General features: G+C 42.6%; 1 pseudogene; it reads right to left on the bottom strand.

Moving 5' to 3' along the window:
- Positions 1-2,382: 2,382 nt before the first annotated feature.
- LOC123038897 (uncharacterized) lies at positions 2,383-8,085 on the bottom strand (annotated as a pseudogene).
- Between the last annotated feature and the right edge of the window lie 15,877 nt (positions 8,086-23,962).

Here is a 23,962-nt window from a genome sequence, read left to right as displayed (position 1 = left end):
GATGGATCATCGATCCATCTATCTCAGTCCAGTTCGTTAGCACCTAATGAACGCTCTGTTCGTGCCTGCAAATTGGAACCAGGTTTGGTAATTGGTGCTACAAGAGTGGTTGGCACTTGATGGATGGTTTCAGCTTTTGTGTGGTTGTTTAACCCAGGTTAAGTTGTAGTACAAGGTTGGATAGATGCGTACGCACAGCACAGAGATGCATAGATAATGAAAACCTGCCAGATGCTAGCATTGTTTTCTCATTCATGAGCGGTGGTTCGACCAAAGACGATGATAGTCACCAGCACAAGAAAAGAGAATGCTGCATCTTTAGGTTAGGTGGTTGACACTACCTTCCTAGAGCATGCAGGCTTAATATTGTACAAAATGCACCACCAACCAACCTAATCCAAGTTCTCACTGACAGCTAGCTCCATGATGCATGCACACACAACCCAACAGGACTCAAGGATACTAGATATTTGATGGAATCGAGTAGAAAAAACGGGTCGGACAAAGTTGAAATAAATTTACTGGGGAAAACCTCAATGAGCAACAGAAATAAATAGCAGCATAGTAATACCATTTAATTTAACACAACAAAAGAGCAACAGAAAGTTCGTGCATCGTTACCAAGAGGTTTAATTTAACGCATCACTACTTGCATATTTCCTTTCCAGATAGTCGGTAGACTGTAGGCCCAAAAAAGGATCCTGAAAAGCATGAAAGCCTCTGTCCCTGAGCCTAAAATCCAGGCTGCCCTACTTATATTAAGCTGAAGAACGTTTACTCCCACGGTTACCAAGCAAGTCAGAACCCAAAAGAGAACCCTCCTATCAACGAGCAAGACCACGGCTCCGGCTGACAGGAGGAAGGTTTTCGAATCTTTTAGTTGGGCATCTTCATCGGGACCAGCATCGAACCAATGCGCAGAACATCACCAATCAAGCAACTTGAGCAGGCTTCACTCATAGGAGGACTGACTGCTCGAGCACAGTGTTCCCCAATGATCTTCTTTTCTTCATAAATCGTCTCTGGAGTTGATGATGATGCACTGTGCACCAAGGCATTGTTAACTTCAGTTGGATTCTCTTCAGGTGCTTTTGATGAGATGTTGGCAGCAATTTGTGGGCGGTCTTTTTCAACTGGCCCGACTTCAACCTTCTCCCAGGTTAGTTGTCCTCCAGCCGGAGCAGCCGGCATGTTTGAAGCTAGGGGCTGCTGGTATATTACAGCTTTCACCACATCCTCACGAGCCGGTTTTCCATAGCTACGGTTTTCTTTCTGTGCAGATGCCGTGGCAGAATATCTAGCCAGGTTCCCAGATTCTTCCCATGAGCTCTGCTGCATTCCCTTGCCTGCCAGATCGTGCGTCTCCCTGATAATTCTGTCCATCAGTATTCTGTCAGCTTTGGGCTGCCGAGGAACGTAGGCATGGCGCAGAGACAGCTTAGGGACACGTATGAAACGTGGAGCATCACGCCTAAGCTTGGACATCCTGCATTTTGCTTCTTCCGCCTCATACATTGTGAAGCAATCAAGCAGACATCCATTTGTTTTTGAACCTTTGAAGATCCTGAGCATACTAGTTCCGGGAACATAGTGTACCTGCAAGTAAAACAGTGGGAGGTTGCAGAGTGAGATCAAGGGAAATGGCAGTAAAAGATACGCCCCAAGCTTAAAACAAAGCTATCCATGAATTCTCATTGATGAATACATCATCCAAAGAAACGAAGCTACCCAGTCATATTGATTCAGCATCATGCTTTCATTTTCTGTTTGTTTGTGAAAGCAGCTTGCAGGGCCAGTACCGAAATACCCCCTCCGTTCCGAAATAATTGAAGCTCCAAGTTTGACCCAAATCAAACTTCATTAAGTTTGATCAAGTCTATGTAAAAATATATCAACATTTACAACACCGAAGTTGCTTCATTAGATTCATTATGACATATATTTTCATATTATATATACATTTGATATTCTAGAGCTTAGCAGATTTTTCTAAACTTGGTCAAAACTTTAAAAAGCTTGACTTAAGACAAGAACTTCAATTATTTTGGTACGGAGGGAGTAGCAAGCAAACAACAAACTCTACATTAGACCAACACAAACATGTACAGACATGCAGAGTGAATAATCATTATTAAGTTACAGCTGTTTTCTGTGCAAGAAAACTAGTGAGATATCTCAGAAACGTGCCTCTTGTGTATTTTTGCTGGAGGTGACAGGCTTATCTTCATTGTTCCGCAGCAAGATACATTTCAAGGCGACGTTTGGTATATTCTTTATAATGTGCCACCTCACAGGAAAGCTTCCAACCCACCTATCCATGCTCCAAAAGTCCATGTCTTTTTGAAGAGGTAATAGCATCGGGAGTCCTGAAACTTGTCCAGGATGTGATGATCTAGTCCAAAACTTGCAAAAGCAAACTATTGCATCCCACAACTTGCACCCAATGTGCAAATTTAGTCCTAGCCAATCAGACCACGACAAATGGAGCCTAGTCAGCAGAGCCGGTCAGCGCAACATATTTTGCAATTACCCCCCTCGCCTTAGCACTAATCTTGAGACAGTATAACCATAATACAGCAGCCTCATCAAATGAAGAAAAATATGAAATTCAGAACTCTCGATCCAATAAAGTAACCGGATCGGATCATATCTCATATCTCATCTCATCTGGGCTGATGGATGATTAAGAAAAATGTGTCAAACTGGCTGCGGCACCTCGTCGTAGCTGGAGACGGCGGCGGCCATCTCGTCGTCCTCGTCCCACTCGCCGCAGACGACGCTGCGCACGAACTCCATGAAGGGCGGCCAGTGCTCCGGCGAGAAGAACTCGGCCCCCATCCGCCTTTAGGTGAAGAAGGTCGGCCTCATCCGCTCCGCGGTGACGATGTTGCTCTTGATCCGCGGGAAGCTGCTGGTGTGCGTCATCACCCAGCGACGCGTTCTCGCCGGCGATGCGCGCGCCGTGCCGCCGACACGCGTTCTTGATCTGCACCAGCAGCTTGTCCGGGCTGGACCCCGTGTTCCGTTGCTGCTTGTTCATGCACACGTCCATGCCGGGCCGATGAACGTGTGCATGGACGGCACCTTGGCCGAGAGCTCCACCGGCTTGCTGCCGAACACGCGGCTCGCCATGCCGAGGACGCGGTCGCCGTGCTGAGGAGCTTCCCGGCGTACCAGGAGAGGAAGAAGTCGCCGTAGGGGCTGTCGCACGAGCCGTGGTCGCGGAAGAACTCGCTCGAGTCCGGCGACTCGTTGTACCGCGGCACGTCGTGCGGGCCGGCGAGGCCCCACATCGGGTTGCCCAGCGCCTCCCCGTGCTGCCTCAGCTGCGACAGCATGTACTTGTCGTAGCACTGGAACTCGCCCACGCCGATGAACTGGGTCACGTCGCTCCCCGGCGGGTACGACGGGTACCGGAGCTCGCCGTTCGGCCCCAGCCCCACCGTCACGTCCTGAGCACCATCAATTGGCCCTAGTTTAATGAAAAAAATGCAGGACAAAAATGGAGGCATTGGTATGGCATCTTTAGTTAGTTACGCACGGCGATGGTGGACTCGAAAAGGTTATCGAAGGCGTCGACGAAGCTGCGGAAGAAGGCCTCGTAGCGCTGGAGGTGGGCATTCCGGCGAGCACGGGGAGCTCGTCGACGGCGAAGGAGAGGCAGTCCTCGTGGCGCCCGCCGGCGCCGTCGGTGAAGAGGATGTCGCGGTCCTTGGCGGCGGCGGCGCCGACCCAGGACGGGAGCTTGGGGGCGCTGCCGCCCGGCGAACCGTGGATGCGGAGGGAGACGCGGAGGAGACGCGGAGGCTGAGGCCCTCGTCGCGGGCCATATCGGCCACGGCGCGGTACCCGGCCCACGAGAACTTGTCTGGCGACTCCGGCTGCACCACGGACCAGAACACCTGCAGCTCCACGCCGTCCACGCCCATGAGCTTCACGGCGCGCATCCCGGCCTCGATGCCCCTGGCGGTGTTCACCGTCGCGCCGTCCGTCACCGAGTTGATCGGCAGGCGCACGAACAGCCGCACCGCGCCCACGTCCTCCACCTGACAGCATGCACACAGCGTTCCAACCGTCAAAAATAATTCGCGCCTTAATTAGTTGAAGCCCATTCTGCAATTAAGCACCACCACCCACCACATTGCGGCTGTTCTTGCTGCCGCCGCCGACGGCCTGGCCGGAGAAGCAGAGATGGAGCAGAGGGGGGAGTGGGTGGAGCGGAGAGAAGAGAGGAGAGGAGAGGAGGGGAGGGGAGGCGGGTTCATTAGTGCTAAGGCCAGGGGGGGAATTGCAAAAAGTTCTGCGCTGACCGGCTCTGCTGACTAGGCTCCACTTGTCGTGGTCTGATTGGCTAGGACTAAATTTGCACATTGGATGCAAGTTGTGGGATGCAATAGTTTGCTTTTGCAAGTTTTGGACTAGATCATCACATCCTGGACAAGTTCGAGGACTCCCGGTGCTATTACCTCCTTTTTGAAAATCAACAGGACCAACCATCTCAGCAACACCACAGAAATGGTTACTTTCATTGACCTGTTAGGACAATGATTTAGGTTCAGCATTCAAGATCAAAAACAGGAAATAGAATAGAACAGGCCATACACCTTAAATTAACATAAACTCACCGAAAAGAACAGAAAAACTGGACACAAGGTAGAACTGCTTGCAGCTATCATTTGAGCATCTCTAAATGCACTATCCAGCTTCTTGTTTCCCTGAAGACCACTCGACCAGACACCATATTTGATGGATTTGTGAACATTTGCCTCGCCCCAAGACTTGATAACAAAGAATTTTGCATTGGGATACACCACCTCGAAATCGTCTCTGTTATATTGATCAGTCTTAATGATGATTTTCCCCTCTGGATTGCCAATATGCAGCTTTGATGTATAGGATGTGGCAACTATTTCTGACGACATCGAACCTCTTGGCTGTTTTTCTTTACTTAAGTTCGGCCAACACACTGAACTCAACTTTCCAGTTAAACCATTTACATGGCTTCTTGGCTTTGAGCTTGGTTGGAATTTCTCAGCCATGGCCATCTTACGGAGGTCTGATCCAACATGTGAAGCATTATAGTTGTATGATGGATTAGTCTGCGGCGAGGACTTGACAGGAGGAACTCCCCCATGTAGAGAGTGCCGTGAAGCCTAACCATAAGGAGATTTTGTCATCAAAGCATGGAAAATTATAAGATGGCTTTTTTTTGCACATGGAAACGGAGGTTTGGAAGATATGGTCATGGCATCAGAATGTCCAACCGGGGCATGAGTAATACATGCATCCGGTAGTAAGCGCATTTCTTCTGCATTTACCGTCATAAATGTAAAAATTATCAACACTTGACTTGCAACTACAAATATATTATGTAACCTCTTCTTATAAATGTTTACTATAGAAGGGCCAAAGAAAACCACTAGCTTGTACAGTTGTACTTACAACATGGAATGACAGGCATAAGGGCGTTAACAGGACCTGGCTATTTAAGTTTAACACTAACATAAATAGAAGGATAACTCAACAATTACAAGTGTGAGGGCATTTGGCATACCTGTAGAGCACGGTGAAGTTTAGCAGGTACCATAGTTCGACTTCCAGCTGCTAGATTTTGCTTCCATGAATCTGTACTATGCAGTTGTACTGTTGATAGCATAGCATGGTTTTCGAATTTCTTTGAAGAAACACTAGTTGATTGTAGAGACGGATTCCATGTAATACCCTTTTTTGGAACAGCAGGGAAACTTTGGCCTTGATCAGTGGGGATGAACAGACTATCATTGAACGTAAGAGTTTGCGACGTGCTAGCTGGGCCCCACTGTGCAGCAGGTGGAAGAACATCATAGTGGGGTATAGGAACTGGTTGGTGGCATGCGATGTCAGCAGTCTTAGCAAGATACTCTCGGGATCTAGCAAACCTGCCATCAGCTATAGTACAATGTTCTGAAGGGTAAGGGCCACGGGGAGAATGTGCAATCCCATAGTCAGGGACAACATAATACGAGTATGATGTGCCTTCAGCCTGTTGGCCCTGTCGAGGGACAAGTACATACCTAATCAAACACATTGGAGAACAATTGAATCAAGAACGAAACTAGCATTTTGCACTTCTGCAGTACTAACCAAGTAATGTAGATCTTGATCACCACATCTCCAAATTGCCTGGTGCTCATACAACTCAGCAGGCAGAGTAATTCCTGCAACCAAGAGAATAAAGTCAGGTGATACATTAAGTAATTAACTATGCAACTCAACCAGCAAGACTAATCACTTAATTAAGAAGTCATCAACTATTACCAGTTGGACCATATGGAGTCGGATAGTAAGTTGCGTTAGCAGGAAAGCAGAATTCCTCTCCAAATATGAGCTCAGAGTTTGCCTCAAGATCCATCGAATGCAGTCACTCTGAAAGACGGGCACTGGTGCGATCTACAACTGAAACATCTCACGATCAGTTCATCACCATAATTAGGAAATTAGCTTCTGAACATACAAGGCAACCCATGCAACCAACAGTTCCAACATTCCGAATCATCTATTAGCATCGCTTGGTAATAAAAATTGACCTTTGAACAGTAGTTCTGATCCATCCGTTAAAAGTAAAACAGAACTTAGTTCATTAACTCCAAAACCTGCTAATGTTGCATCATTTCAAAACCATTGGGAAACAAGTGAAAAGCTATACCCGAACAAGCATAGGCACAACCCCCAAACAGCGCAATAGCAGAAATACAAGATCATGGTATTTGCAGCAAGCCCATTTAGTTAGCCATGTAACTACACAAAAACATGGAACAAAGTAACAAACACATGCATCAAACCAGCCAACCAGCAAAGCACACCAAACATTCAGCTATGAATTGGTCATTGCAAAATTGACAGACCCATTTGCCTATCCCTAACAACCACAGTAAAAAATTCCGATCCATCCATTAAAAGTAAAACAGAACTTGCTCCAAAACCTGCTAATGCTGCATCATTTCAAAACCATTGGGAAACAAGTGAAAGGCTATACCCCAAACAAACACAGGGCAAAATCCCATCCCAAAACCCCCCAAACAGTGCGATGACAGAAACAAGATAGTGGTATTTGCAACAAGTCCATTTAGTTAGCTATGCAACTACACAAGCAATTGCAATAATTGTAACCGCCAATCCAGGGCAATTCGAACATGTGTAACTCGCCTATACGTGGCTAGCTAAACCGCATGCTATCAATCTGAGCCTGCGCAGAGCTAAACTCTTCACACCCCCATTTCCTCTATTCCTACAAACCCCAAGAACGAACTCATGGATCGAACCAGCCAACCAGCAAAGCACAGCACACCGAACATTCAGCTTTATTTGTTTGAGCAAAACCAAACATTGAGCCATGGCTTTGTTATTGCAAAATTGACAGCCCAATTCGCCTCTCTCTCATAAGCCCAATAAAACAATGCCAAGCGAGCGGCAAAAGGAGTCCCTTGATCACAAATGCACCTCCATTTCACCCCAACGGGCAAGCCGAACCAGTACAACGGGCCCAGGCTACGCTACGGCCACCCAAGCAGAGCACGAAACCCTAGATCGTTCGACACCGATCCGCGGAAACTCCCCCAACCCCGGGGCACACGATCCGACCGCACCACCGCGAAACCAAACCTTCTCTACAGCACCGAATGCAGAAACCCCAAAAACCCCTGCCTCCAGCCAGCGAGCAGAAAACCGTACGGCAAAGCAGCGCGGAGAAGGGGTTCGAGCCGGGCGAGAGAGCTCGCTCGCCGGCACCGAACCCCCGTCGCACATGATCGGAGCACGCCACCGCGGGACAAAACCCTCGCTGCGCCGTACGTTCACCGTACACCCGAAGCGGAAACGGACACGACCAGCCCCAGCAAGCGAGCAGCACGCGGTACGGGTTATACGAGAGAGCTCACCGGCACTGAGGCGGCGTGCACCCGCTGGCCTTCGTCGTCGGCGGCCGAGGCGGAAACCCTAGCGGGCGGGACGGAGGCGGGGGCGGCGAGGAGGAGGAGCGGAAGCGAAAAGCGGGAAAAGGAAGCGTGGGAGGGGAAGAGGCCAGTGCGGTGCGGATGCGGCGGTGCTGTGCAAGTACGCTGGCAGGCGCCATCTGGCTTGTTTCGCTGTCACTGACATGTGGGGCGCCCGCGTGGGACCGCGCTCGGAGCGGGAGAGAGGGGGCCTGGCTGTAGAGGGACTGACGGCGGCCATTCTGTTTCCGACGGAGAGAACGGAGTTATCCGTTTTTGGTCCCGCTCACTGACATGTGGGCGCGTGCGTCCTCAGGGCCCCAGATGGTGGTGGCGAACTGGCGATGCGAAGCGTTGGCTGACACGTGGGCGACAACACATATAAGGGCATCTCCAACACCTTAACATACAACAACTTCAATGGGTTGTATATAGTTTGCCCAATAGGATGTGACATAATAAATAAGGTGCTCTCTTATTCTACATTGGAGTTTGTGCAAAGGGTGTTGGTTCATGTACATACAACATTTCTTTTTTCCTTCATTTATTGTATGACACATCATAAAAAGTCTTATGTGGCAAAATTTATCAACAACTATCTTACAATCATTGGAGATGCCCTAAAGACAAGTGGTTTGGTTCATCTAGTACTACTACATTCGGCTTTATTAGCCACTCCTATTTTGGGTCGAACTTTAATCTTTCGTTAACAAAAAATAAGTTAAATATCACGAAAATAGTAGTATTGGAAATCTTGTTTCAAAGATGAATCCAACAATGTAAGTTTTGCAACATAAAACTTATATGATCAAAAATTAATTGAGCACAAAATACGAAGGGGACAAATACATTAAAGACATAAAAGGTAAATACACCAGGAGTCATAGAACTTGCACGTGACGGTCAGTTTGGTGCATAAAGTTGTAAAATACGTGTTTCTGATCATCAAACTTGCACAAACGTTCATATACGGTCACATTTCATATACGCAGACGTATCCGTGGCCTATGTGGCATGCCAGCATGGCCAGGGCCCACTGTAAGCCCACCACGCATGGTAGATCTGTAGGCTTTTTCTTTATTTACGTATTATGCACCTATTTTTTAACTTATTAAGCCCCTAAAATAAAATGATTTTTATTTACGTATAAAGCCCCTAAAATAAAATGGAAAAATAACGGATGGTTCGGTTACAAACTAGGGACGTGCCCCTACTAAGCTTGGGTTAACAACCACCAAACCAACGACCATTCATGTCTAGATAGCACGAATAGTTTTTATATCATATAAACACGGTTGAAAAATCAATTTTGCAAGAAAAGTAACCCCAAAAAAGGGAGCACCATGGCTCGACTATGTGACCTCGTGGTCAACGTTAACTAAGATTACCACCGAGCTTCGACAACACAACATATCAAATGGGATAAATATTTTTCATGTTGTTATTCCTTCTTGTTCTATGTAAGAAAAATATATTATATTATTGTGTTTGTGATATTTAATAAATGTTTATGTGTTACAAAAAAGGTGTGTGACATTTAAAAAAATAAACATTGTAAACCACATTTGTGTAATTAAAAATGATACGTTGCATTTTAGAAATGTTCATGCATTCCAAAAAAACTGGTCATGACATTTTTTAAATGCCTATACAATGTATAAAACAGTTTGTGTAGCTTTAAAATATTTCGTACCATCCGAAAATGTTAAAAACATAGTTGAAAAAAGTTTCAAAACTTGTATTTGAAAAAATGCCAATCATACACTTAAAAAGTATTAAGCATATATTTTTTAAATACTCCAAACATAGATGTATACTGGAGTATTTAAAATATATGTGTATCAAAACATAGATGTATACTGGAGTATTTAAAACATCAAAAGATATATGTATCACATGGAGTATATGTTTCAATACACATAAGTTTCAAAACTTGTATTTGAAAAAATGTTAATATGGACGTGTTGTGTTGATTAACATTTTTCCAAATACAAGTTTTTGAAACTTTTTAAAATGCCGCGTACCTTTTTTGTAACACATAAATATTTTTTGAATGTCACAAACGCAAGAATATAAATCGTTTTCTTACATCTGGACGTGTTGTGTTGAGTGGTAATGTTAGTTAACCTTGAGCACAAGGTCACATGGTCGAGCCACGGTGCTCATTGTTTCCGTGTTACATTTCTTGTAAAAATTATTTTCAGTCAATGTTTATATGATACAGAAATTAGTCATGCTACATAGACATGAATGATCGGTAGTCTGGTTGTTGTCCACATATGACTACTAGGGCACGTTGCAGCTTCAAGACCCCACATCGCTTGTTTTTTCATTTTATTTTTAGGGGCTTAATACGAAAATAAAAAAAGCCAAAGGCTTCTCTGCAGATCTACATGCTACAGCGGATGACAATGGGCCTTGGCCACACTAGAATGCCACATAGCCCATGGATACGTCCGTGTACATGAAATGTGATCGTATATGAACGCTTGTACAAGTTTGATGACCGGAAACATGTATTTTACAAGTTTGTGCACCAAACTGACCATCGCGTGCAAGTTCTATGACTTCGGGTGTATTTACCTCAAGACATAAACAAAAGACATGTATTGATGAAATTCATATCTTAAACTGGATATCTGAAACAAACAACGTGAAACCCCTAAGCAAGAGAAGTCTTGCTACCTCAACACCAATATCTCGAACATATTAATACACGGGGCGTCTCCAACGCTGGTTGCTAAAACAGATATTGTATTCGTCCGTGGACGCGTACGGTCACTTTTACGGACAGTGATACGGGAGCCGGCCATCCAACCATGTCGGCATACATTTCAAAGAAGATTTTAACAACCCCGGTGAATTACATGCAAACCAGATGTTTTTCATCTATATCGGAGCACATTCATTAGATTTTCGACACATTTCAACTAAACCTTAGCGGACTAACCTAGTCTAAATGATCGTCGACCACGACATGGCCCCTTTCCCACAACATGTCTTCCCTATGTCCAGCAGAAAGCTCACCCGACAGTCGTGAACCCCGGGAAATGAAACTTCAGCAGAAGGGGGGAATAATGGCCTTCGCCTCCGCGAAGTTGCGGACAGGCTCACAGGTTGTGAGGCCCGGCAAGGCGGTGGGCCTTCTAACGACCCAAGCGACAATGGTCGCCCATGTTCCACAGTTCCTTGCTATCGATGACGGCAGTCGTGGACATGTCAGCCTAGTCATCATGGCGGCGGCGCACGAACGGTAGTTGCGTTGGTGGCGTCCTCGATCTCGTCGTCAAATTCCTTCGTGGTTGCATCGATGCCCGCAAACAAAGGTTCTTTCTCCGCCCGCGGGACGCACAGCCGCCATCAATCATGGCGGATCTCGTGAGCACCGCGGTAGGACAGAAACAACGCCCGCTGCTCGTCTAGGAATCCCAGACCGCCCGCTGCTCGTCCAGGAATCCCAGACTGCGTGCTACAATAACCATGACGACATTGTCGTTCTCCTGGTCGCCGGCGATTTGTTCCTCCGCAAGCCAGTGTTCGTCGAGGAGTCAATAGTTGTCCCTTCGGTCCTCCGATGCTTGTCGTAACGTCGTCTCCCGCTCTTCCGTCATCATGTCGGTGAAATGCATCTGCGCATTGATATGTCTCAACCGTATCTATAATTTTGATTATTCCATGTTGTTATATTATCATTCTTGGATATTTTACAATCATTTTATAGCAACTTTATATCATTTTTGGGGACTAACCTATTGACATAGTGCCCAATGTCAGTTGCTGTTTTTTTCTTGTTTTTTTACTTCGCAGAAAATCAATACCAAACGCAACGAAACTTTTTGGAGAATTTTTCTGGACCATAAGACACCTGATGGGCCAAAGAAGTGCCAGAGGGGGGCTCCGAGGGGAGCGCAACCCACCAGGGCACGTCCGGGTGGGTTGTGCCCACCTCGTTGGCCTCCCGCACCGCCTCTTCGCCCTATAAATATCCAAATATTTCAGAAACCCCAGGGGAGTCGATGAAACACAATTCCAGCCGCCGCAAGTTCCAGAACCACGAGATCCAATCTAAATTCCAGCCGTCTACATCATGTCATTGTTCTTATTGCATTACTATGTTTCCCCATGAACTTAATACACTAGATGCATGATAACCCACAAGTGTAGGCGATCGCAACAGTTTTCGAGGGTAGAGTATTCAACCCAAATTTATTGATTCGACACAATGGGAGCCAAAGAATATTCTCAAGTATTAGCAGCTGAGTTGTCAGTTCAACCACACCTGGATAACTTAATATCTGCAGCAAAGTGTTTAGTAGAAAAGTAATATGATAATAGTGGTAACGGTTGCAAAAGGTAACGGTGGAAAAAGTAATATTTTTGGGTTTTGTAGTGACTGTAACAGTAGCAACGGAAAAGTAAATAAGCGAAGAACAATATAGGAAAAGCTCGTAGGCATTGGATCGGTGATGGAGAATTATGCCGGATGCGATCGACCATGTAATAGTCATAACCTAAGGTGACATAGAACTAGCTCCAATCAATGTAATGTACGCATGTATTCTAAATATAGTCATACGTGCTTATGGAAAAGAACTTGCATGACATCTTTTGTCCTACCCTCCCGTGGCAGCGGGGTCCTATTGGAAACTAAGGGATATTAAGGCATCCTTTTAATAGAGTACCGGACTAAAGCATTAACACATAGTGAATACATGAACTCCTCGAACTACGGTCATCACCGGTAAGTATCTCGATTATTGTCACTTCGAGGTTAACGGATCATAACACATAATAGGTGACTATAGACTTGCAAGATAGGATCAAGAATTCTCATATATTGATGAAAACATAATAGGTTCAGATCTGAAATCATGGCACTCGGGCCCTAGTGACAAGCATTAAGCATAGCAAAGTCATAGCAACATCAATCTCAGAACATAGTGGATACTAGGGATCAAACCCTAACAAAACTAACTCAATTACATGATAAATCTCATCCAACCCATCACCGTCCAGCAAGCCTACGATGGAATTACTCACGCACGGCGGTGAGCATCATAAAATTGGTGATGGAGGAAGGTTGATGATGACGATGGCGATGGATTCCCCTCTCCGGAGCCCCGAACGGACTCCAGATCAGCCCTCCCGAGAGAGTTTAGGGCTTGGCGGCGGCTCCGTATCGTAAAACGCGATGAATCCTTCTCTCTAATTTTTTTCTTCCGGAAAGTGAATATATGGAGTCAAGGTTGAGGTCGGTGGAGCGTCAGGGGGCCCACGAGGCAGGGGGCGCGCCCAGGGGGGTAGGGCGCGCCCCCCACCCTCGTGGACTGGGTGTGAGCCCCCTGACGTGGATCTTTCTTCCAGTATTTTTTATATATTCCAAAATAATTCTCTGTTGATTTTCAGGTCATTCCGAGAACTTTTATTTCTGCACAAAAATAACACCATGGCAGTTCTGCTGAAAACAGCGTCAGTCCGGGTTGGTTCCATTCAAATCATGCAAGTTAGAGTCCAAAACAAGGGAAAAAGTTTTTGGAAAAGTAGATACGTCGGAGACGTATCAACTCCCCCAAGCTTAAACATTTGCTTGTCCTCAAGCAATTCAGTTGATAAACTGAAAGTGATAAAGAAAAACTTTTACAAACTCTGTTTGCTCTTGTTGTTGTAAATATGTAAAGTCAGCATTAAGGTTTTCAGCAAAGATTATGAACTAACCATATTCACAATAACACTTAGGTCTCATGTTTACTCATATCAATGACATAATCAGCTAGCGAGCAATAATAACAAATCTCGGATGACAACACTTTCTCAAAATAATCATGATATGATATGACAAGATGGTATCTCGCTAGCCCTTTGAGACCGCAAAACATAAATGCAGAGCACCTTTAAAGATCAAGAACTGACTAGACATTGTAATTCATAGTAAAAGAGATCCAGTCAAGTCATACTTAGTGTAAACTAATAGTAATGGATGCAAATGACAGCGGTGCTCTCCAACTGGTGCTTTTTAATAAGAGGATGATAACTCAACATAAAAGTAAATGGATAGGCCCTTCGCAGAGGGGAGCAGGGATTTGTAGAGGTGCCAGAGCTCGGTTTTGAAATAGATATGAATAATATTTTGAGCGGTATACTTTCATTGTCAACATAACAACCGAGAGATCTCGATATCTTCCATGCTACACACATTATAGGCGGTTCCCAAACAGAATGGTAAAGTTTATACTCCCCCTCCACCAACAAGCATCAATCCATGGATTGCTCGAAACAACGAGTGCCTCCAACTAACAAGAGTCCCGGGGGAGTTTTGTTTGCAGTTATTTTGATTTGATTTGCATAAAGCATGGGACTGGGCATCCCGGTGACCAGCCATTTTCTCGTGAGTGAGGAGTGGAGTCCACTCCTCTTGAGAATAACCCGCCTAGCATGGAAGATACAGACATCCCTAGTTGATACATGAGCTATTCGAGCATACAAAACAGAATGTTTATTTGAAGGTTTAGAGTTTGGCACATACAAATTTACTTGGAACGGCAGGTAGATACCGTATATAGGTAGGTATGGTGGACTCATATGGAACAACTTTGGGGTTTATGGAATTGGATGCACAAGCAGTATTCCCGCTTAGTACAAGTGAAGGCTAGAAAAAGACTGGGAAGCGACCAGCTAGAGAGCGACAACAGTCATGAACATGCATTAAAATTAATCAACACCGAATGCAAGCATGAGTAGGATATAATGCACCATGAACATAAATATCGTAGAGGCTATGTTGATTTTGTTTCAACTACATGTGTGAACATGTGCCAAGTCAAGCCACTCGAATCGTTCAAAAGAGGATACCACCCTATCATACCACATCACAACCATTTTAATAGCATGTTGGCACGCAAGGTAAACCATTATAAACTCCTAGCTAATTAAGCATGGCATAAGCAACTACAATCTCTAATTGTCATTGCAAACATGTTTATTCATAACAGGCTGAATCAGGAACGATGAACTAATCATATTTATAAAAACAAGAGAGGTCGAGTTCATACCAGCTTTTCTCATCTCAATAAGTTCATCATATAATCATCATTATTGCCTTTCACTTGCACGACCGAATAGTGTGGATAATAATAATAGTGCACGTGCATTGGACTAAGCTGGATTCTGCAAGCATTCAATTCAAGAGAGAAGACAAGGTAATATGGGCTCTTTGTTAGATCAACAATAATGCATATAAGAGTCACTCAACATTTTCATTATGGTCTTCTCCTCTCAACCCCCAAAGAAAACGGAAAGAAAAAAAACTATTTACACAGGAAAGCTCCCAACAAGCAAAAGAAGAACGAGAAATCTTTTTGGGTTTTCTTTTTAATTACTACCACTACAGGCATGAAAAGTAAACTAGCTAAAAGCTACAACTAATTTTTTTGTTTTTCTAAGGTTTATCAAACACACAAGAAGAAAGCATAAAAAGGGAAATAAACTAGCATGGATATTACAATGAAAAAGTATGAGCACCAACAACTAGCATGAGTGCGTGAACATGAATGTAATGTCGGTGAGAGGTACGTACTCCCCCAAGCTTAGGCTTTTCGCCTAAGTTGGTCTATGGCCACGGCTAGCCTGGCGGATATCCAAAGTTATAATTGGGGTCGTACTGAGAAGATCCCCCTGGTGCCACTGGTTGGCGATCTCTTCCGGATTCCACCGATAAATCGACTGCCGGTGAGGATCAAATTGTGATTCCGGCTCTGGCTCTGTAGCTGGTGTGGGGTTTCGGTAGGCGTGAATTGCCTCCGGCGGAACAAGGTACTTGCCTGCAGATAAGTCAAACAAAGAAGGAGCAGGCAAAGTAATAGTCTCAGGGTGATTTTTATCAAATATCAGCTTGTACTTAAGCATCTTTTCCTTATTCTTAACGATAAAATCATGTGCTGCCATACTCTTATAGTCTAGAAAAATAGGAGGCAACAACTTTTCTTCTTTCTCATAATACCTAATAGGTATGTTAAAATATGCAGCGAGGCGCGAGGCAAAGATAACTCCCAAAATGGGGCCCTTAGTACGGTTAAGATTTAAGCGCTTTGCAACAATAGCACCCATACTAAACGTGTCATCATGGAACAAGGCATGGCACAAAAAAACAATATCAGGGGCACTAAGGTTGCCACAGTTTCCGCGACCAATTAAGCATCTACTAGCAAATACTGCGAAGTAACGTAAAACAGGAAAATGTATGCTAGTAATTCTTGCATCAAAAACTTTCCTCATTTCCCCTACAACAATTGTATCAATAAACCCTTCCACATCATCACGATGTGGTTCCTCTACACTGCCCTCAAAAGGTATCAAACAAACCCGACAAAAATCACGAAGTGACATCTCCTTATGCTCATCATATAAATAAAATTCCACCGTAGGTGGTGAGCTCCTAGCATGGAAATGGAAGTTTTGCACAAAGATATTGGTGAGTAAGAGATACTATTCGCGTTGGTCGTGGAGGAAGGCGGTGAGGCCTGCATTCTCAGCCAATTCATAGAAATCATCATAAATCCCGGCTGCTCTCAAGAAATCATCACGAGGCCATTCACACGGCCGAACCTCCATGGTGCGAGGGAGATTATACTTGGGTTTCTTATTCTCTTCACTCTGTTTATCCTACGAGCTTCGGCTCGATGAGCCCCTCAAAAATCTCTTCATCTTTTTCTGAAAATTTCTGAAATTTTTAGTAACATCAAAAATAAAAGTGAACCAAACTCAACAAAATTGATAGTAACTACTCCTACAAGTGCCTAGAGGCAATATCATGCATAAAAACTACTTTTGACCATATAAATTTGACATGCAAGCTCAAGAACAGGGTCACCTAAGCAGCAAAAATTTGCAATGAATAAAGCACTAAAACAAAAACTAATTGGACCATTGGAGTAGTCACATACCAAGGAACAATCCCCCAAAGCAGTTTTGTGAATGAAGCTTTGAGCAAGGAGATCGAAAATGGCAGCAAGATGAGCTTGGACTCGGATTTGAGCTGGCTAGTGATTTTTTTGGGAGGAAGAAGGAGTGTGTGGTAGCTGGAATAAGTGGAGGGGAGCCACCATGGGCCCACGAGGCAGGTGGACGCGCCCTGGACCCTCATGGCCAGGTGCTTGCTCCCCCTGGTGTGTTCTCAATGCCAGATATTCTTAAATATTCTAGAAAAAAATCATATTTATTTTTCAGACATTTGGAGAACTTTTATTTTTGGGGTAATTTTTATTGCATGGATAATTCAGAAAACAGACAGAAAAATATTATTTTTGCTTTATTAATATAAATAACAGAAAGTAAAAAGAGGGTGCAGAAGGTTGTGCCTTCTAAATTCATCTATCTCATGCTCATCAAAAAGAATCCACTAACAAGGTTGATCAAGTCTTGTTAACAAACTCATCCCGAATTGCATGAAACCGGAGAATTTTCGAATAACACTAGGTTACCTCAACGAGGATATGCATGTACCCAACAATAAGAATATCATATTTCTTTTTGACAGTAGGAAGAGGAAATTCAAAACCTCCAATAGTAATTGTTGAAATTTTTCCAATAGAATTGATACTATGGACTTGAGGTTGTTTCCTCGGAAAGTGTACCGTATGCTCATTACCATTAACATGGAAAGTGGCATTGCCTTTGGTGCAATCAATAACAGCCCCTGCAGTATTCAAAAAGGGTCTTCCAAGAATAATAAACATACTATCGTCCTCGGGAATATCAAGAATAACAAAGTCTGTTAAAATAGTAACGTTTGCAACCACAACAGGCACATCCTCACAAATACCGATAGGTATAGCAGTTGATTTATTAGCCATTTTCAAAGATATTTCAGTAGGTGTCAACTTATTCAAATCAAGTCTACGATATAAAGAGAGAGGCATAACACTAACACCAGCTCCAAGATCACATAAAGCAGTTTTAACATAGTTTCTTTTAATAGAGCATGGTATATTGGTACTCCTAGATCTCCAAGTTTCTTTGGTATTTCACCCTTCAAAGTATAATTAGCATGCATGGTGGAAATTTTAGCTTCCGGAATCTTTCTTTTATTTGTAACAATATCCTTCATATACTTAGCATAAGGATTAATTTTAAGCATATCAGTCAAACGCATACGCAAAAAGATAGGTCTAATCATTTCAGCAAAGCGCTCAAAATCCTCATCATCCTTTTTCTTGGATGGTTTAGGAGGAAAAGGCATGGGTTTCTGAACCCAGGGTTCTCTTTCTTTACTGTGCTTCCTAGCAACAAAGTCTTTCTTATCATAACGTTGATTCTTTGATTGTGGGTTATCAAGATCAACAGGAGGTTCAATTTCTACGTCATTATTATTGCTAGGTTGAGCATCAACATGAACATCATCATTAACATTATCACTAGGTTCATGTTCATTACCAGGTTGTGTTTCAGCATCAGAAATAGAAATTTCATTGGGATTCTCAAGTGTGTCTACAACAGGTTCACTAGAAGCAGGCAAAGTCCTAGCTCTCTGAGAATCTTGCTCAATTCTCTTAGGGTGGCCCTCAGGATACAAAGGTTCCTGAGTCACTTTACCATCTCTAGTTGCAACTCTAACAGCAAAGTCATTATTTTTACTATTCAATTCATTGAGCAAATCATTCTGAGCTTTAAGTACTTGTTCTACTTGAGTGATAACCATAGAAGCATGTTTACTAATAAGTTTAAGTTCACCTTTAACACTAGCCATATAATTACTCAAGTGTTCAATCTTATAAGCATTATATTTCAATTGTCTACCAACGTAAGCATTAAAATCTTCTTGCTTAACCATAAAGTTATCAAATTCATCCAAACATTGGCTAGCAAACTTAGCAGGAGGGATTTCAGCTTTATCATATCTATAGAGAGAATTTACCTTTACTACCGGTGTCGGGTTATCAAGACCGTGTGTTTCTTCAATAGGTGATGAATTAAGACCATGCATTTCTTCAATAGGTGGTAAATTCTTAACATCTTCATCTTTTATACCTTTTTCTTTCATAGATTTCTTTGCCTCTTGCATATCTTCAGGACTGAGAAATAGAATACCCCTTTTCTTCGGAGTTGGCTTAGGAGTTGGTTCAGGAAGTGTTCAATTATTTTCATTGGTCAACATATTATTTAATAGAATTTCAGCTTGATCAACTGTTCTTTCCCTGAAAACACAACCAACACAACTATCCAGGTAATCTCTGGAAGCATCGGTTAGTCCATTATAAAAGATATCAAGTATTTCATTTTTCTTAAGAGGATGATCAGGCAAAGCATTAAGTAATTGGAGAAGCCTCCCCCAAGCTTGTGGGAGACTCTCTTCTTCAATTTGCACAAAATTATATATTTCCCTTAAGGCAGCTTGTTTCTTATGAGCGGGGAAATATTTAGCAGAGAAGTAGTAAATCATATCCTAGGGACTACGCACACAACCAGGATCAAGAGAATTAAACTATATCTTAGCATCACCCTTTAATGAGAACGGAAATAATTTAAGGATATAATAGTAGCAAGTTTTCTCATCATTAGTGAACAGGGTAGCTATATCATTTAATTTAGTAAGATGTGCCACAACAGTTTCAGATTCATAGCCATAGAAAGGATCAGATTCAACCAAAGTAATTAACTCAGGATCAACAGAGAAATCATAATCCTTATTAGTAATAAAGATAGGTGAAGTAGCATAAGCAGGATCATATTTCATTCTAGCATTCAGAGTTTTTTTAGCTTAGCTAATAATTTCTTAAGATCACTTCTATCATTGCAGGCAAGAAAGTCTCTAGCAGTTTCTTCATCCATAACATAACCCTCTGGAACAACAGGCAATTCATATCTAGGGGAGAATCTTCATCATCACTTTCATCAATATTATCAGTTTCAATAATTTCATTCTCTCTAGCCCTAGCAAGTTGTTCATCAAGAAATTCACCAAGTGGCACAGTAGTATCAAGCATAGAAGTAGTTTCATCATAAGTATCATGCATAACAGAAGTGGCATCATCAATAACATGCGACATATCGGAATGAATAGCAGAAGCAGGTTTAGGTGTCGCGAGCTTACTCAAAACAGAAGGTGAATCAAGTGCAGAGCTAGATGGGAGTTCCTTACCTCCCCTCATAGTTGATGGAAAAATATTGGTTCTTTGATCTTTCAAGTTCTTCATAATGATAAGCAGATATAAATCCCAAGTGACTCAAAGAATAGAGTTATGCTCCCCGGCAATGGCGCTAGAAAATGTTCTTCATAACCCACAAGTATAGGGGATCGCAACAGTTTTCGAGGGTAGAGTATTCAACCCAAATTTATTGATTCGACACAAGGGGAGCCAAAGAATATTCTCAAGTATTACCAGCTGAGTTGTCAGTTCGACCACACCTAGATAACTTAATATCTGCAGCAAAGTGTTTAGTAGCAAAGTAATATGATAATATTGGTAACAGTGGCAAAAGGTAATGGTAGCAAAAGTAATATTTTTGGTTTTTGTAGTGATTGTAAGAGTAGCAACGGAAAAGTAAATAAGCGAAGAACAATATAGGAAAAGCTCGTAGGCATTGGATCGGTGATGGAGAATTATGCCGGATGCGATCGATCATGTAACGGTCATAACCTAGGGTGACACAGAACTAGCTCTAGTTCATCAATGTAATGTAGGCATGTATTCCGAATATAGTCGTACGTGCTTATGGAAAAGAACTTGCATGACATCTTTTGTCCTACCCTCCCATGGCAGCAGGGTCCTATTGGAAACTAAGGGATATTAAGGCCTTCTTTTAATAGAGTACTGGACCAAAGCATTAACACATAGTGAATACATGAACTCCTCAAACTATGGCCATCACCGGTAAGTATCCCGATTATTGTCACTTCGGGGTTAACGGATTATAACACATAATAGGTGACTATAGACTTGCAAGATAGGATCAAGAACTCTCATATATTGATGAAAACATAATAGGTTCAGATTTGAAATCATGGCACTCGGGCCCTAGTGACAAGCATTAAGCATAGCAAAGTCATAGCAACATCAATCTTAGAACATAGTGGATACTAGGGATCAAATCCTAACAAAACTAACTCGATTACATGATAAATCTCATCCAACCCATCACTGTCAAGCAAGCCTACGATGGAATTACTCATGCACGGCGGTGAGCATCATGAAATTGGTGATGGAGGAAGGTTGATGATGACGATGGCGACGGATTCCCCTCTCCGGAGCCCCGAATAGACTCCTGATCAGCCCTCCCGAGAGAGTTTAGGGCTTGGCGGCAGCTCCGTATCGTAAAACGCGATGAATCCTTCTCTCTAGTTTTTTTCTCCCCAAAAGTGAATATATGGAGTCAAGGTTGAGGTCGATGGAGCGTCAGGGGGCCCATGAGGCAGGGGGCGCGCCCCCACCCTCGTGGATAGGGTGTGGGCCCCCTGACATGGATCTTTCTTCCAGTATTTTTTATATATTCCAAAATAATTCTCCATTGATTTTCAGGTCATTCCGAGAACTTTTATTTCTGCACAAAAATAACACCATGGCAATTCTGCTGAAAACAGTGTCAGTCCGGGTTAGTTCCATTCAAATCATGCAAGTTAGAGTCCAAAACAAGGGCAAAAGTGTTTGGAAAAGTAGATACGTCGGAGACGTATCAATGCATGCTGGATAGCGGTCGATGTGAGGAGTAATAGTAGTAGATGTAGGCAGGAATTGGTCAACTAATCTTGGACGTGATGCCTATATATTGATTATTGCCTTGGATATCGTCATAACTATTCGATTTTATATCAATTGCCCAACAGTAATTTGTTTACCCATCGTGTGCTATTTCTTTAGAGAAGCCATTAGTGAAATCTATGGCCCCTAGATCTATTCTTCATCATTTGCTTTGTGATCTATTTTCATTCGCTTTTATTTTTAGATCTATTATTCCCAAAACCCAAAAATACTTTGTTGCAATTTTTATTTGCATCTTTTATTTCGCGTTTTATCGAGATCTATTTATCCAAACTATCACAATTTTTATCTCGTCAACTTGACAACTTCTGGCGCCGTTACCCGAAGAGGGATTAACAACCCCTCATACGCGTCGGGTTGCAAGTATTTGTTATTTGTTTGCAGGTACCGTTTACATAGTGTTGCTTGGTTCTCCTACTGGATTGATACCTTAGTTTCATAACTAAGAGAAATACCTATCGTAACTATACTGCATCATCCCTTCCTCTTTGGGGAAATACCGACGCAGTTTCAAGCGACATCAAAAGGATTTTCTGCTGTCGTTGCCAGGGAGGATCAAGTCAAGATAGTCTCCTGACAACTCACCAATTTCTGGCACCGTTGTCGGGGAGGATCAAGTCAAGATAGTCTCTCGACAACTCGCTAATTTCTGGCGTCGTTACCGAGGAGACATCATCAACATCTATGAGGTTCCTAATCACAAATCTCATCTCCTTGCAATTTACATTAGTTTTCATTTGCCTCTCATTTTCATTTCCTCCACTTCACAAAAATTTGTCGTTTTATTCGCTCTCTTTTTCGTTCGTCGTTTTCTCGTCAGACCTATTTTTGTTTGCAATCTTGCTTGCGTAGTCACGATGTCTCAAGAAAATACTAAGCTGTGTGATTTTTCCAATACCAATAATAATGATTTTATTAGCACTCCGATTGCTCCTCCCGCCACCAGTGCGGAGTCTTGTGATATTAATGCCGCTTTGTTGAATCTTGTTATGCAAGAGCAACTTTTCAGTATTCCTAATGAGGATGTCGTGTCCCATATAAACACATTCGTAGAATTGTGTGATATGCAAAAAAATATGTGGAAAATGATATTGTGAAGTTGAAATTATTTTCGTTCTCTTAGTGGGATCGTTCAAAAAATTGGTTTTCTTTCCTTGCATCATAATAGTATCGATTCTTGGGATAAGTGCAAAGATGCTTTTGTTACTAAGTATTTTCCGCCCACGAAAATTATTTCCCTTAGGACTCAAATCATGAATTTTAAGCAACATGAGCATGAACATGTTGCGCAATCTTGGGAAAGAATGAAATTAATGCTAAAAAATTGTCCTGCTCATGATTTAAATCTTTGGATGATTATACAAAAAAATATGCGAAATTGAGTTTTGTTTCTAGGAATCTTCTGGATTCTACCGTGGGTGGTACTTCTATGGAATTACTTTGGGTGAAGCTACTAAATTGCTAGATAATATTATGGCAAATTATTCACAATGGCATACCGAAAGAGCACATACTAGTAAAAAAGTTAATTCGGTTGAAGAAATTTCTACTTTGAGTGCAAAGGTTGATGCTCTTATGAAATTGGTTGCTAATAAAAGTGCTCCTATTGATCTTAATGGTGTGGCTTTGTCTACTTTGATTGAGCAAAATAGTGATCCCATGTATGTGAATTTTGTTTCGCGAAACAATTTTAATAACAATGCTTATAGAGGTAATTTTAATCCTAGGCCTTTCCTAGGAAATTCCTCTAATAGTTATGGTAATTCTTCTTACAATAATAATAGGAACACCTCTGATCTTGAGAACAATATTAAAGAATTTATCAATGCTCAAAAAGTTTTCAATTTTAGGATAGAAGAAGAGTTGAATAAGATTGATGATATCTCTAGAAGCATTGATAGAATTTCTCATGATGTAGAAAATCTCAAGTTGATTTTTTACCCAAGGTTCATGAATCAATTAAAGCTTTATATGTTTCTATGGATTAAAGAAAGGAAAAAACATTATGCTTAGAGCTAAAACAGAATTTTTAGAAAGAGTGTTTTCTAGTGATTGCTTGCATAAAAAAGATGAAGATCTTAAAATGATTGGTGTTTCTTCCATTGATTCCTTGTTTAGTAAAATCAAAATTGATGATAAAGGGACTGAATAAGAGTCAACTTTAGCTAGAAGGCGTCCCAATAATTCGGAGGGTGAAAATCTTGATGAGAAAATTGATAAAAGTGGGTTTGGAGAGGTCAA

Source organism: Triticum aestivum, chromosome 1A (assembly GCF_018294505.1).
Source record: "Triticum aestivum cultivar Chinese Spring chromosome 1A, IWGSC CS RefSeq v2.1, whole genome shotgun sequence".
Lineage (NCBI taxonomy): Eukaryota > Viridiplantae > Streptophyta > Magnoliopsida > Poales > Poaceae > Triticum > Triticum aestivum.
This window is presented reverse-complemented; position numbering and strand designations above follow the sequence as displayed.